We start from the raw sequence: 16,154 nt of genomic DNA, 5'->3' as shown, positions 1-16,154 counted from the left end.
TATTCGAGCTAAAGGTTTCGCTGAAGATTCGAGTAAAGCATAAGATTATACGACTTCACAAGTAACAATTGGTAATAAATACGTTCAATGCGTTAAGTGGTCGTATGTATTTTGAGATTATATTTAAGCTTGATTTGGACTAAATCACAAGGTCGTTATGTGATGCATATGTGAGTAAAGCAATAAGACTGTTCTATGATTATTGTGCGTTTGGTCAATGTGGAAAGTTAGGTGAAAATATGTAATGTACCTATGTTTATAAGAGATCACTATCAAGTGAGAATTTATCGCCTATTATATATGATGAGATGGGCATATTCGGTAAAGGGATGGTATGCCCGAAGGAAGAGTGAAATAAAATACGAACAACTATGTTATAATTTGATTGTTATCTGTTAGCACTTTGCTTAAAACTTACTAAGCATTGTAATGCTTACTCCGCTTACTTTGTTTCCTCTGTTTTATAGATCTCATTTGGAAGCTACAGGCTCGGGGATCGTCAGCAACTAGTCAAACTATCACTATCCACTGCTTGTTACTGTTATGTTTTGAATTATTTTATGGCATGTAAAGAATAGACCAGTGGACGAAGAATATTTTGGTTAATGTATATAAGCCATGCGAAAATGGCATCTTTTGAATGTGTACTTATAGCAGTTAAATTGTATCCCTGACTGTCTTTAGTATTTACCTAAAGGAACGTCCTTTATAAAAAAATATATATATATATTCAAAATTTTTACTGTTCGGATATGAGTTTCAAGTCCGGTAATGCCCCTTTACCTATTCCAGCGACGGATACAGGACAGGGGTGTTACATTTTATTGGTATCAGAGCTACGGTTTAGTCAATTCTAGGACTAACGTAGCACGCGTGAGTCTATTTATACATGCCATAAAGTGATAAAGTGATAGTGTGATGATTTTTTACTCTTAAAATGTGTTTGTTGTATTGTAATGAATCTTGATCCCGATCGAGCTGTAGCAAGCTTCTGACTATGAGAATTTGCGATATAACTTCACTTGGATATGCTTAAATTATTAAGTTGATCAGGTACGCATCATGTACTCGTATTTGAATTTTGATTTGGATTGAATTATAAGGGTATAAGTGATGCAATTTTGAAAGAGTGTTATGACTATAAATGTGATCTTTGTATGTGGCTATGGAATTGAAAGTTGAATGGTCGATAAGCATGTTGTGTTCGTATTCAAGTAATGTAAAGGATATACTAATGTATATTATTATATATGTATATGTACATGAGAATTGAGAGTTAGATATCCAGGCTAAGTCCCGAAGAGCATTCGTGCTAATGATATATCCGGGCTAAGTCCCGAAGAGCATTCGTGCTGGTGTTTTATCCGGGCTAGGTCCCGAAGAGCATTCGAGCTGGTGTTATATCCGGGCTAAGTCCCGAAGAGCATTCGTGCTGGTGTTATAACCGGGCTAGGTCCCGAAGAGCATTCGAGCTGGTGTTATATCTGGGCTAAGTCCCGAAGAGCATTCGTGCTGGTGTTATATCTAGGCTAGGTCCCGAAGAGTATTCGAGCTGGTGTTATATCCGGGCTAAGTCTCGAAGAGCATTCGTGCTGGAGTTATATCAGGGTTAAGTCCCGAAGAGCATTCAAGCTGGTGTTATATCCGGGCTAGGTCCCGAAGAGCATTCATGCTGGTGATGTGTATTCGGGCCTTCGTGCCTAGTAGGCTTCGTGCTGGTAATTTGAACAAAGTTTAAGTGTTCATTATTATACGAATTCAAAGTTAAATGAAAGGATGTGTTTAAAAGTGTACATACATGATGTTTATAGACTTGGTTAAGTCATTTCAATGTGTAACAACAAACGAATAAGGGCATTATGTGTGCAAATAATTAGAGGCATTGAGAGTGCAAGTTCTTCAACCGAGCACTATGCGTGCAAGATCGGTCAGTAGACATTAAGTGAGTAAAACAAGATTCATGTAAGACCTTGTATAGAACGAAGGCATTGATTTAAGATGGTGGATATGTTGTTAAGAAATGAATTCATGTTATAAATGTGTTACAGATTTAGTTTATGGAATGCTTGGTATATGAAGTCATATGTGCTATTGCTAAATGACCCCTATTTTTGTTAATCATGTTCAAGAAATTATTTCGATTAAGTTCGACATTTGAAAGTCTGTAAGAATTTTTGATGAATGCTGATAATTTTGGATATATGGGTTATGTGCTAAAATAAATCCCATGCCGGTATAATATATGAGGCTTTATGCCAAATCGATTGTATACGGGTATCGTTAACGGTGATTGAATGTCCTAAATGAATTCAATGTTCAGGTATGTGGAAGTTGATTTTCTGTTGGAAATAGGTTAAGTTGAATAGTGAGATATGATGGAGTTATAAAGGATATTTATTGGGATGTTTGAGTATATGTGTACTTTCGATCAGGTTACAGCTTATACATGAATGGAAATGTGGGTTACAAATATGTGGGTTGATGATGTGAATTATACATGTTAATATGTGCTTAATATGTGTTTGAAATGCATTTGTAAATTAAATTAAGTGATTATTGCTTATGAAATCAAGAAAATGAGATATATGTGCATACTTGTAGAAATATTTATGTATTTGTTTTAAGATAAGAAAATGATCTTTTAGATCGATGCAAAATCAGTAATGAATTACAATTGCTATCGATGAGCTAATGTTTATATGGATATAATTCAATAAGAGGACGTTATCCTATTTGCCGGTAAGATTTTCGGGGACGAAAATCCCTAAAGGGAGGGAGAGTTGTGATAGCCCTAAATTGACCCTAGTCGGAAAGTGGTTTCGGGACCACGAAACCGAGTCTTATAAGAAATTAAAAGTTATATTCCGTGTTTATAATGTGAGTAAATGCATGTGTGAAAGTTTCATGCATTAATTTGATCATTTTTATGTGAATTTATTAAAATGGACTTATATGAAACATTGTTGGAAAGTGATAGGTTAATCTTACAATGGTCTATTAGTACATGCATTGAAAAGAGTGGTTTTGCATGTCAATTTACCCAAAATAAACATAGTGGCCGGCCAAGAAATGACAATGCTTCACTAATTCAAATTTAAAATAATTTTATAGTAACAAATGATTTAATAATTGAAATAAAATGAATTAAATAAAAGAGAAGAAAGAGGAAGGTGTTCATCTTCTTCTCCTACCTCTCTCAAAGCCGAAAAGAAAAAGGAAGGGAAAATTTACCTAGAGCAATTCGGCATTCATCTTTGGCTATTAGGAGGTAAGCTTTAAATTTGTTGATTTGGTTTCATAATATGCTAAGTTAAATTGTGGATGCACTCTTGGTAATGCCAAGAAAGTTGAGATTTCTTATGGTGATTTGGGCAATATGCCGAATGATTAAGTGTTAGAATTAGAGGTTATTTTCATGTTGTATGGAACAATAGGGGAAAGACTAGAATGGGGTAAAGATTTTTGGGATGAGTAGTAGTTTAGAGGCACCTTGTACATTCAGTCAAAAAAAAATTTGAGCTTATTTAGAATGTTAATTTCTTCCTCTATGATTATTTTCCTTGCATGTTAAATGGTTCTTGATAGGGACGAATGAGTTATGAAAGTTTTTATAAATGTATGAAGTTCAAGGTGCAAAAATTTTAGTCTTGATGTTATGAATAATTCGGTTGAAATATGAAGAATGGGAGTTGTCATTTAGGTTAAGATCAAAGGATGATTAATAGGCACTAAAAGGTTAAATGTGTGAAATTTAAGGTATAAGAACCTATAGGTAATTACATAGGTAATGTTAAAAAAAAAAATTAATGTGGTATATTCGGCCATGTAGGGTACATCCTAAAGATATTATGTTTAATTCCCTATAATCGGCTAAATGGGTGATAATGGTTTATAATGTTGAATTGAATTATGATTATGTACGTTAGAATTAGATATAACAAAACTATGTGAATTTTGGATGAACTTGAATAAATAATATTCAGCTAGCATGATAAGTTATGAAATATTAAGTAGATGATATAATTGATTGGTGAAGTGGCTAATAGGATTTTTAATGAAATTATGCCAAGGCCGAATGTATCATGAAGTAAATAAAATGCTAAATGTGCATTATGTGCTTATATGTGTATTCGCCGGGGAAGTTTGACATGAAGCTTTGATAGGTTTGAGAGATGAATGACCGAATGAGCTATAGGTTATGTATGGATGAATTTTATGCATATGTGTGTGTGTGGCATTAGTAGTTAATGGCATTCGCATTGTTTAATTAAAATTAGAAATGAATGCTTGAAAGTTAAATAGGTCGCTCTAATGACCAAATATGCTAAAAGCTAATATATCGACAAATGATACTGAATGAATTGGTTTTGAAATGTATATGGTTGCCGTATGTATGTGTTTGATTGAGAAGTAAATTTGTTTGATTTAGCTCAAGAGCCTAGAGGATCAAAGTTGGATAAGGAAAGGAAAAGTGATCGAAAAGCCGTCAGAATCGTTCGACAACTTCCGAGGTAAGTTTTAAGTGATTAAACGTTGAGTAAATTCAATCATAATAGGACATAATGAGCTGATTTAATAAGATATGATGTGGCCATGATATGTCTTAAACTCAAATGGTAAGTTCATAAGTGTTTGGACTTGAAAATTTAAGAGCAAATTGTAATAATTTGCTTAGGACAGCAGCAGTAACGTGATTTTAGAAAATCACTATAAATTGTTGGTGTGGAATTATAGGCTGAATAAAATATGTAATCAAAGCTTAATTAGTCTAGTTTCTTATAAAAGAGACCGTGTAAGCAAAGAAATTTCCTATAAAGAGATATTTAAAGTTGTGTGAGACAGTGTCAGAATGACTCAAAATCCCTATTCTGTTTTTAGAAAACCATTATAATTTGTACAAAAATGGTTATAAGATAAAATTTATATGCTAAGACTCCTTAATGAGTCTAGTTTCAAATGAAATCAAATAGAACATATTTTGAATTCTGTACAATGAGAAATTTGATTCGTAGTGAAGAGTGGTCAGATTAGTCAAACAGTGAAACAGGGAAAATTTAAGAAAAATCTGGTATTGATTGGCCAAACCTAAAATTCTGAAAATTTTATGGATGGAAGATATATGAGTCTATATTCATGGAAAATTAACGGCAATTGATTTTGAGTTTTGTAGCTCCAGTTATAAATAATTTAGTGACTATTGCTCAGGAAAACAGCTTGTAGTGAAATGTAAATGAGATATGTATATGTGGTAAAGCCGAATGGCTAATGTGAAATATGTATGAGATATGTATATGTGGTAAAGCCGAAAGGCTAATGTGAAATGTGTATGAGATATGTATATGTGGTAAAGCCGAATGGCTAATGTGAAATGTGTATGAGATATGTATATGTGGTAAAGCCGAATGGCTAATGTGAAATATATATATGAGATATGTATATGTGGTAAAGTCGAATGGCTAGTGTGAAATATGAATGAGATATGTATATGTGGTAAAGCCGAATGGCTAGTGTGAAATATGTATGAGATATGTATATGTGGTAAAGCCAAATGGCTAGTGTGAAATATGAATGAGATATATATATGTGGTAAAGCCGAATGGCTAATGTGAAATATGTATTGTAACACCCCGTACCCGAGACCGTTGCCGGAGTCAGACACGAGGGGTTCGCAGACTTAAATCACTTATTGCACAGTCCATTTTAAATTTCCAGACGAGCTGGCTAACTGCATCACTGTCACCTTAAAAATCATATCTCGAGTTCCAAAAGTCGAAAACCAGTTCCGTAAATTTTTCCTGAAACTAGACTCATATATCCATCTAAAAATTTTTTTCTAGAATTTTTGGTTGAGCCAATTAGTACAGTTTATTAGTTAAAGTCTCCCCTGTTTCAGGGTTCGACCACACTGACCTTCAGGCATTACGACTTGGATATCTCCCTGTACAGGGCTTCAATACTGATGCCGTTTGTTTCTATAGAAACTAGACTCGAAAGGAATCTGTAAATATATGAAACAACTTCTAATTATCTCTGGTTAATTTATAATGAATTTACAAAGTCGGAACAGTGAATCCAGAAACCGTCCTGGCCCTGTTTCGCGAAAACTTAAATATCTCCTAATATACTGTTCATATGATCATTTCGTTACTTTCCTATGAAAATAGATTCATCAAGGTTCGATTACATAATTTATTCACTATTTAATTCCATTCCTACTATTTTTAGTGATTTTTCACATCCACGTCACTGCTGCTATCAGCATCCATTTTTAAGGTAGACTTTACCTATTACATAGTTTCCATGCCTCTTAATGAACATATACATTCAAGATAACTATAACATTATGCTCAAAACGTATATAAGCCATTTTCGCATAGCTATCCAAAGTTTTACATACCAAAGTTCAAACAAAACATAATAGCCTATACATGCCGAAATGTTCTCTTAGACCAACTAGGAAGAAGATACCAAAAGTTGCAAGTGGTGTGATGACTTGACGATGGTCCCGAGCACACAAAAATGAATCAAAGGAACCTAAACAAGTGACAAATAAACACACCGAATGAGTATATAACTCAGAAGTCATAAGCATTACACTACTGTCCATCTATAAAATATCATAAAAGAAATCAAATAATGCAAGATTAGGTACTCCATCCATACCGACTATGCCATAATTTCACGCACATTTATGATTACATGCTCTCAACTAGCCAAGCCTCCATTGACATCTCGTATGATATTCGATATGATATTTGATGCATCTCCACACATCATTTTATCTTCATTTAAATTATACTAATAATAGCATTTCATCTACTCCACAATAATATTATGTTCATACTTCAAATATAATCACCACATAGGTTCAAGACTTACCAAGCTCAGTTCCAAATATAAACATAACATCTACTCGATAAAGTTGCACACTTAACGTTAATGATTATTCAAAATATACAGTAAGTCCGCACACTTAGTGCTTAATATTCAAACCCGCACACTTAGTGCTATACAATTCAAACTCGCACACTTAGTGCTATACAATTAAACTCGCACACTTAGTGCCAATCTCATTATAGTAAACGCTTATACCCGCACACTTAGTGCCAAAATCAGCAACTCAATTCATCTCACTTCTTTTTTACACTCGATAAATTTTGTCACTTCATGCATTTATATATCATTCCATTCGCATAAGTACATAGGTATTATGATTATTTATATCAATACAAAATATATGCTTAATAACTTACCTTGTGTTGGGTAAAACGTTTCTAACTCGGCTACTCGATGTCCTTTCCTTTGCCTTTGCTTGATTCTCCTCCTTTAACTTCTTGAGCTTAATCAACAAATTAACTAGTTTAACCGTCTTGCTAAATATTTATATCAAAATATTAATGATTTCATATCATAGGAGATACATGACTAATTCTTATCTTCCTACCATATGTTTTTGAGCTATTGGACTAATAACCATATGCTATCGCCCTACTATCAATAATTCAATCACACATGCATATATATATATATATGGCCGAATGTACAAAGCTTAGACTCAACATCACCTATGCTCTTAATTTGATGGCCGAATATGCATACATATATACATGATATCAACTATACTATAATCTTTAATTCACCTAAACACAACATTTCATCTCATGAACACTTGACTGAATTCTTCCTAATCTAGCATGGCTTCACATATATTTATAACATCCTACAAATCCACATATACCACATTTCTACATAAATTTTCTTTTACTTTTCCACTACTTCCATTCACAACATCAAAAGCACCATACACATGTATCATTACAAAGCTTCACACTTAGCATGCAAATGACATCAACACAAATCCACCTTAGCCGAAACTTAACTCATCTTCATGCCTCATCACCACAACATCAAACATCAACCAAGAAGACAACACCCATGGCCGAATATCATCTCCATCCCATAGCAAAGATTTAAACCATGGCTAGGTAGAACTCAAACTAACAACTAAAAACATGCATGAATCTCATGGACAACATCAAACATACCTTAGTCTAGCAAACCACCATAGCTGATTTTCTCAAACTCTCCCCCCCTTCTTTTTAGAACGTTCGGCCAAGGAAGAAAAATGTGAAAGGATGGACACTTTTTTTTTTCCTTTTGTTTTCATCATATTCCTTTTTTTCATTATTTTATTCTTTCTAACATAACCACTAACCCAACATGTTTGCAACATGTTTCCACTCATAGCATGGCCAGCCACCATGCTTAAATTTTGGGTAAATTTACATGCAAACCATCATTTTCACAACATGCATTAATAGACCACTTTACATTTGCCTAGCACATTTCTAAATTTTCTCACACAAGTCCTATTTGATAAAATTCACTTACAATTAACAAAATCCAAACATGAAATTTTCACACATGTATATGTACATATAATGAGCATCAACTATGACGGTTAATTATTTTTATGACTCAGTTTAGCGGTCCCGAAACCACTTTTCGACTAGGGTCAATTTAGGGCTGTCACATGTATGAGATATGTATATGTGGTAAAGCCGAATGGCTAATGTGAAATGTGTATGAGATATGTATATGTGGTAAAGCCGAATGGCTAATGTGAAATGTGTATGAGATATGTATATGTGGTAAAGCCGAATGGCTAGTGTGAAATATATATGAGATATGTATATGTGGTAAAGCCGAATGGCTAGTGTGAAATATGAATGAGATATGTATATGTGGTAAAGCCGAATGGCTAGTGTGAAATATGTATGAGATATGTATATGTGGTAAAGCCGAATGGCTAGTGTGAAATATGTAGGAGATGTGTGTATATTGTAACCGAATGACCAAATGTGAAAGGTGTGTATTATTAGATATTTGATGAGGCAAATGAATTACAAATATGACAGTCGATGTGAATGTTGTAACATGTGATTAAATGTACATGAAACACGAAATATATTCCGGTAAGACCCGATGACTACGTGTGGAGATTATGTCCGTAAGACCCGATGACTACGTGTGGAGATTATGTCCGGTAAGACCCGATGACTACGTGTGGAGATTTTGTCCGGTAAGACCCGATAACTACGTGTGGGGACTATTCGAGCTAAAGGTTTCATTGAAGATTCGAGTAAAGCATAAGATTATACGACTTCACAAGAATAATTGGTAATAAATACGTTCAATGCGTTAAGTCTGGTCGTATGTATTTTGAGATTATATTTAAGCTTGATTTGGACTAAATCACAAGGTCGTTATGTGATGCATATGTGAGTAAAGCAATAAGACTGTTCTATGATTATTGTGCGTTTGGTCAATGTGGAAAGTTAGGTGAAAATATGTAATGTACCTATGTTTATAAGAGATCACTATCAAGTGAGAATTTATCTGCCTATTATATATGATGAGATGGGCATATTCGGTAAAGGGATGGTATGCCCAAGGAAGAGTGAAATAAAATACGAACAACTATGTTATAATTTGATTGTTATCTGTTGGCATTGCTTAAAACTTAGTAAGCATTGTAATGCTTACTCCGCTTACTTTGTTTCCTTTGTTTTATAGATCTCATTTGGAAGCTACAGGCTCGGGATCGTCAAGAACTAGTCACACTATCACTATCCACTGCTTGTTACTGTTATGTTTTGAATTATTTTATGGCATGTAAAGAATAGACCAGTGGCCGAAGAATATTTTGGTTAATGTATATAAGCCATGCGAAAATGGCATCTTTTGAATGTGTACTTATAGCAGTTAAATTGTATCCTTGACTGTCTTTAGTATTTACCTAAAGGAACGTCCTTTATAAAAAATATATATATATATATTCAAAATTTTTACTGTTCGGATATGAGTTTCAAGTCCGGTAATGCCCCTTTACCTATTCCGGCGACGGATACGGGACAGGGGTGTTACAATAATAGTATCATATAACATAGATGAGTTTATCATGGGAAAAACCTTTTTATTTCATTTCTCATATTAATCTCGTTGAATTTTCTCGTAAATTTTAATGGATATCCCATGTACCGTCAAATCGTACAAGTGAGCATTTCAAGTACACGCTCCCGCGAACCTTGCATCTTACAGAGGGATTGTAACACCCCTCGCCCGCATCCGACGCCGGGACGGGTTCGAGGTGCTACCGACTTTACTAACACTTCCATACTAAACAGGCCATGAAATCTCAAATAATTAAAACTTTTCTTTTCACATGCAATTTGTCCCTTATGCGAGCTTACGAGGCCCAATACATGCATTCGGGGCGGTTCGGGACCCAATTGAGAACTCATGAAAAACTTAGAAAAATCTCTTGCGTTAAGGCTTCACACGCCCATGTGCTCAGCCGTGTGGCGTAAATAGTCTAATTATCAAGCCTTTTGTCACTCTCACACCACATGCATAGATACATACTTATCCAATAACACACAACGTGGCATAAATGAGCTCTTAAACATCTACAAACATGATATGCTCAAGTTATTTTCTTATGTAATAAATATTATAGAATTTGCCCATATCATTACCACATACTAGACATAACTATCATTACATCACAAACCATTCATGAAGCATTATTAACTATTTACCAATCACTTAATCCTGCATTAGTTACTAGCTCATCAATGAATCTCAATTCAATCTCTAGGCATACATGTTGTAAGCCACATCACAAGAAATAATAACATAAATGCATAAGAATAATCATATGGGCCCATAACGTCATTAGCCGACATAGGCCAATTTACATGACTAATACTACCTTAATAACAAGCCAATGCCTTTGGCTAAATCATAATATTACATACTCACATTAAAACCCTATACATGCCATAGACTCGAATCACTTGAGTTTACTTACTCCGCTAAAGTTAACTCGATAGGGTGATAATATCTCTGACGGCCTCCAACCCGAGCTAACCTGGAACTCTAGAAAACATGGGAAAGAAAGGGGTAAGCTTTCGCTTAGTAAGTTCATATGAAAACAATAAGCAACTCATTAACTTGTTTTATCAATGTTTACAACATATTTTCAAGTTCACTACAAGCTGTCTTTTTGAGCAACGGTCACTAAATTATTTATATCTGGAGCTACGAAACTACGAATTAAGTTCTGTTAATTTTCCCTGAAACTAGACTTATTTTCTTTTTTTCCATAAAATTTCCAGAATTTTTGGTTAAGCCAAATAGTACAGTTTATTAGTTAAAGTCTCCCCTATTTCAGGGTATGACCACTCTGACCCCTGTACACTACAAACCGAATTTCTCCCTGTACAAAATTCCAACGACCATTCCGTTTATTCCCCATAAAAATAGACTCAATAAGGAATCCATTCATGTAAGGTATAACTCTTAATAATTTTTGTACAATTTTTGGTGAATTTTTAAAGTTAGAACAGGGGATCTCGAATTCATTCAGACCCTGTTTCACAAGAATTCAAATATCAAACAATATGGAATTCTTTTTCTTCCTCTGTTTCTTTCATGTGAAAATAGACTCATTAAGCTTTAATCCCATATTTTATTCTGCCTCTAACTCATTTTCCACTATTTTTAGTGTATTTTCAAAGTTACACTACTGCAGTAACTCAAATCTATCAAGGCTAAATTACTCATTCATGATCATTGTTCATAATATTAATACAACACCATTTTATCCATCATGGTAAGAATACATATTATGCATCATAGATCATCACATATCAAGGCATTCTCATAGGATTAGTATACATACTTGCACAACTCGTAACATAACTCGAGTGCATACTCACCAATGACTTACCTCATTGAGACCATCATTAACTCTTTCCTTGGATTGCCCGTTGAACACTTGGAATACTAATTAGATACTCGGAAAAGCCTTTGCACATAAGTGCTTCAATTGTAGCTAAAGCTACCTCATATCTCATGACATTTCAATGCTCACTCTCGAGCTAGTCATCTAGACTCATAATTCCTAGTGACATGTCACTCGTATCCTATTCTATTCCTAAGGTTCAAAGGGATTTTTCCTCGTCTATTAAGGCTTTGTCTTATCATATTTCTATTAATTACATACACATTAATATCTGTACAATTCATGTAATGATAACATTTAAATACATGTATAGCATGGTATTGTTTACATACTGAACTTACCTCGATACCACAAATGTGAAAAGGACATACTCGTCCATAAATCGATTTCTTTCCGCTTCTAGGTCCAAGTCTCAATTTTCATCATCTATAACATCACATTTAGCCTACCAATCAGTCACAATATTCATATGGGTCTAAAATCATATTTTACAAATTTTCATTTTGACCCCTAAACTTTTGCATATTTGCACTTTTGCCCCAATGCTCGTAAATTAATTTTATTCAATTTCTATAAGGTTTAAGACATGCTGAACATTTTTCTCTTCTATGGCAACTCCAAATTTTCACTAATTCACACACGACCAATTTGTAACTTTCACAATTTAACCCTTTTGACATTTTTACCGAAATTCATTGAATAAAACTCATATTTAACACATCAAACATTCATTATCCACTATAAATCATCAAAGCACAACCATATCATGAATGGGTAAATTTTAAACTCTAATTTCTCTTCACCAATTGGTAGAAATAGAAAATTTAAGCTTCGGGGATCTCAAAATACGAAAATCATTAAAAACGGGACAAAAACCATACCTATAGAAGCCATAAAAGCTTGGCGAATGGAGCTCATCCGTGGCTGCTATTTTCTGTTCTTTCCACGGTTGAAGAAGAAAGAATGAAAAAATGATAGCTTTTATCATTTGTCTTATTAGGTTATTTTAATTAATTTACAAAATTACCCTTTTATTTCAACCAAATTTCAAAAATACCAAACAAATATCCATTCACTAACTTATTAAAGGAATAATTGTCACATAAGGACTTTCAATTTAAAACTCATAACAATTAGGCACCTCATATATAAAGAACTCAACTTTTGCACTTTTTACAATTTAGTCCTTTTGACTAAATTGAGTGCTCAAACGTCAAAATTTTCGAATAAAATTTTTACGAAATATTTTCATAAATTTATAGACTATAAAATATAATAAAAATAAATTTTTTTTTTTCGTCGGGTTTGTGGTCCCGAAACCATCGTTCGACTAGACCTGAATCGGGCTATTACATTTCTTCCCTTTAGGATTTTCGTCCCTAAAATCTTACCAAAAAGTTGTTCTCTACTTTCACGAGTCACTTATATCTTTTTCTCACAACTTACAAAACAATTCCACACAAGCTCATACTCAAGATTTCCTATAGCTTTTCCATAGTTGAGGTATAAGCCTCTGAGCTCAATTTGAAACACCGGAGACCGACATTCTTGGAACTATAAACTTAGAAACATACAACTCAGTCACATCGGTTGAATAATATATCTGTACATACTAAAATAATCATGCAGACTTCCATCATCAATATTTCACAATTCAACTTGCATCTCTTCTTTTTCCTGGAAATGAGAGACATCCCGATACGAAATTCATAACAGTCCTTTATCATTTTCTTCCCACTATCATAACTGACAATAATAATCTCGAATACATTTGATATTCGGCTTTACCCTATAGACAATTCGACATCCTTTGAACGAATAAACAAGATATCATTGTGAACTCAGACTCAATTCTCAGATACCCGAGTTTCTCAAGATCAAATCTTACTCAATTAATAGTAATAGAAACCAAAATCAAATCCTCCCGCAATTCCAAATTAAAAGTCGAATCATGTCAGTACTTGTTTAATTTACCACTTATAGCCACATTTCTATACTCGATCATCAACTGCTTAGAAACTTTACTAACATGAATCAAATGATTCCAACTTCATAGATGTGGTCTTTTATTAATCAGATAACTATACTTATAACATCTCTCGAACAAGAGAAATCCAACTAATATGTTTCCATAACATACTTTCAAGAATAAAACCCATCATTTCGATCGCATTTACTACTTACCAAAGAACACGTAATTCAGTATTCTCGAACCGGAGAATAAACTTAAATGCACATAACTCAGATTTACTTTTGCGAATAACCATTCTTTACCCTAGAAATTTTAAAGAAATCTCGACATTGAAATCCCCACACTTCTATGATCGAGCCGTAAGCTTAATCATAATAGATTCTAATATCGCAAGTCAAAGATTACTCGTAAAGATAAACCAAGCTTGATAATTCTCAAACAAGAACGATAGAAAAGCCAATATAAGAAATTCCAAGATATAAAGATTATACCGTAAATCGAGAATATAATCCGTAAGAAAATAATAAAGATGATCCAAAAATCCTCGAGAAAACCGTAGGAAACTACATCAGTATGCTTTAGAATTTCTCATAATAGAGATAATATAATTCTCGCATATATAAACCATAATCAATAGAACATCGAATAATCTTACATAGATTTTTATCACAACTTCATTCCAATATATCGAATAGAAATCAAGAGATGGGGAAATGTAGATCATAACTAATCGGACCAATAGAACTTTTCATCTAATATCACAGCCTCCAAAGATCCTCACACAAGAGAATTCCCACCGAAAGGGATAACTATCGTATTCCCGAATAGAGGAAAACATAGAATACTCGTAAGAGAAAGATAGCCATCACTTTTGTTTAATTGAATTCGTCATACTCGGACATCCTGCAAGTCCGACATTATTCCTCTAACTAATTCGCCTTCGCTAATCTCATACTATTCCATTTTGTACTCTTCGTTTCACTTTTGCAAGCTTATGCAACATATCTCTCGAGAATCTCATCGAGAAATCTATTCGTAAGGGCGAAGATTGTAAAGCCTCTAAACTTTTGACTCTCAAGCAAATACATATTCAACAACAAAGATAGCTTTACGATATTGATTCAAACATTTCAAATTTCCAACTTGTTATAAACACATTTTCACATATCTCAGTAATACATGTAACTTTATTTCATGCGAATATTAGCTAAACATAAGTGAATTTATCATAACTCAAACTTTCATTTCTTTTTCTCGAATTACCCTTAATGTTTTATCAAATTCCCATATTTAGTCTTAATCACTTGCCAATATTTATCAAATTGGAGAACGTCTTATGGTTTTGAGTACATCGCTTACTTGATGCCATAGTTCAACTATGGTCTTGTACTAGCTCTCATCCATCTGTGTCGATGCCGTGTCCTGCATGTGTCTTACAACGACACATGTAACCGTCGACGCATGTCTCATACATGTCTTACACTAGCACATCTCGTAGTCGACGCATGTCCCGGACATGTCGACATCGGCTATCATCTCGAGGCCGATGCATGTCCTGCACATGTCTTACATCGCTCTCATCATCGTGGTGATGCATGTCCCGGACATGTCTTACACTAGCCCTCGCCTCAATGCCGATGCCATGTCTCATACATGGTCTTACACTGGCACACAAATCTCATGTATTGCCATGGTCCAACCATAGACTTTTCCGTCAATTCATTAGTGAACGATCGTACTCATTCCCTGCGTTCCACCCAATTTGATCTTTCATTACAACTTTCATGCTATTGTGACATTTATGATTCTGTAACTGAGATTATAAAGCATAACATTATTGCATATTGACTTCATCAATCTAGACATAAATGTCAACCTCATGTATATATCGATTATTAATCATGCAATAAAAGCATTCATACATACATTCTGTCATTTCAAGAAAATTTCTTTCTTTTCCTAAACACTTGGCCAAATCAAGTTGGACATTTAACATCGTATGAATACTAACATGCATAAAAGCATTTTTCACAACTTAACGTGTTTTACTCCACTATTTCACATTCTTTAACTCAAGAGTATCACATAGTGAATACTAGTTCATATGAAAATCATGAATATCTTTTCATACCTTTCCCATTTTCAGCATGTCACAAGCATGATTCAATAACCTCAACTTTACTCTTATCTCTATCAAGATTTGCTCGGTTCGAACTCATTCTGTCTTAATCAACAGCTTTTGTTAGGGCGAGAGATATCACACTATCACGAGTAATACTATGTCATGTATAGCTAGACTCTCTTACGCTAGGTTAGTCCGAAACCGACTAAACCATGCTCGATACCACTAAATGTAACACCCTCGCCCGCATC

The 16,154-nt window shown here is 34.0% G+C and overlaps 1 long non-coding RNA gene across 1 annotated transcript; it reads right to left on the bottom strand.

Annotated features, from left to right (window-relative positions):
• Positions 1-10,586: 10,586 nt before the first annotated feature.
• On the bottom strand, positions 10,587-12,236 carry LOC128295374 (uncharacterized). Its single transcript, XR_008285832.1, has 2 exons — positions 12,151-12,236; positions 10,587-10,941 (listed from the first exon to the last, which is right to left on the bottom strand). It is a non-coding gene; the product is annotated as an uncharacterized LOC128295374 (long non-coding RNA).
• Positions 12,237-16,154: the final 3,918 nt, after the last annotated feature.

The sequence above is a fragment of the Gossypium arboreum genome, chromosome 1, assembly GCF_025698485.1.
Source record: "Gossypium arboreum isolate Shixiya-1 chromosome 1, ASM2569848v2, whole genome shotgun sequence".
NCBI classification, from domain to species: Eukaryota; Viridiplantae; Streptophyta; class Magnoliopsida; order Malvales; family Malvaceae; genus Gossypium; species Gossypium arboreum.
Note: the sequence above shows the minus strand (reverse complement) of the source record. Positions and strands in the feature narration are given on the sequence as shown.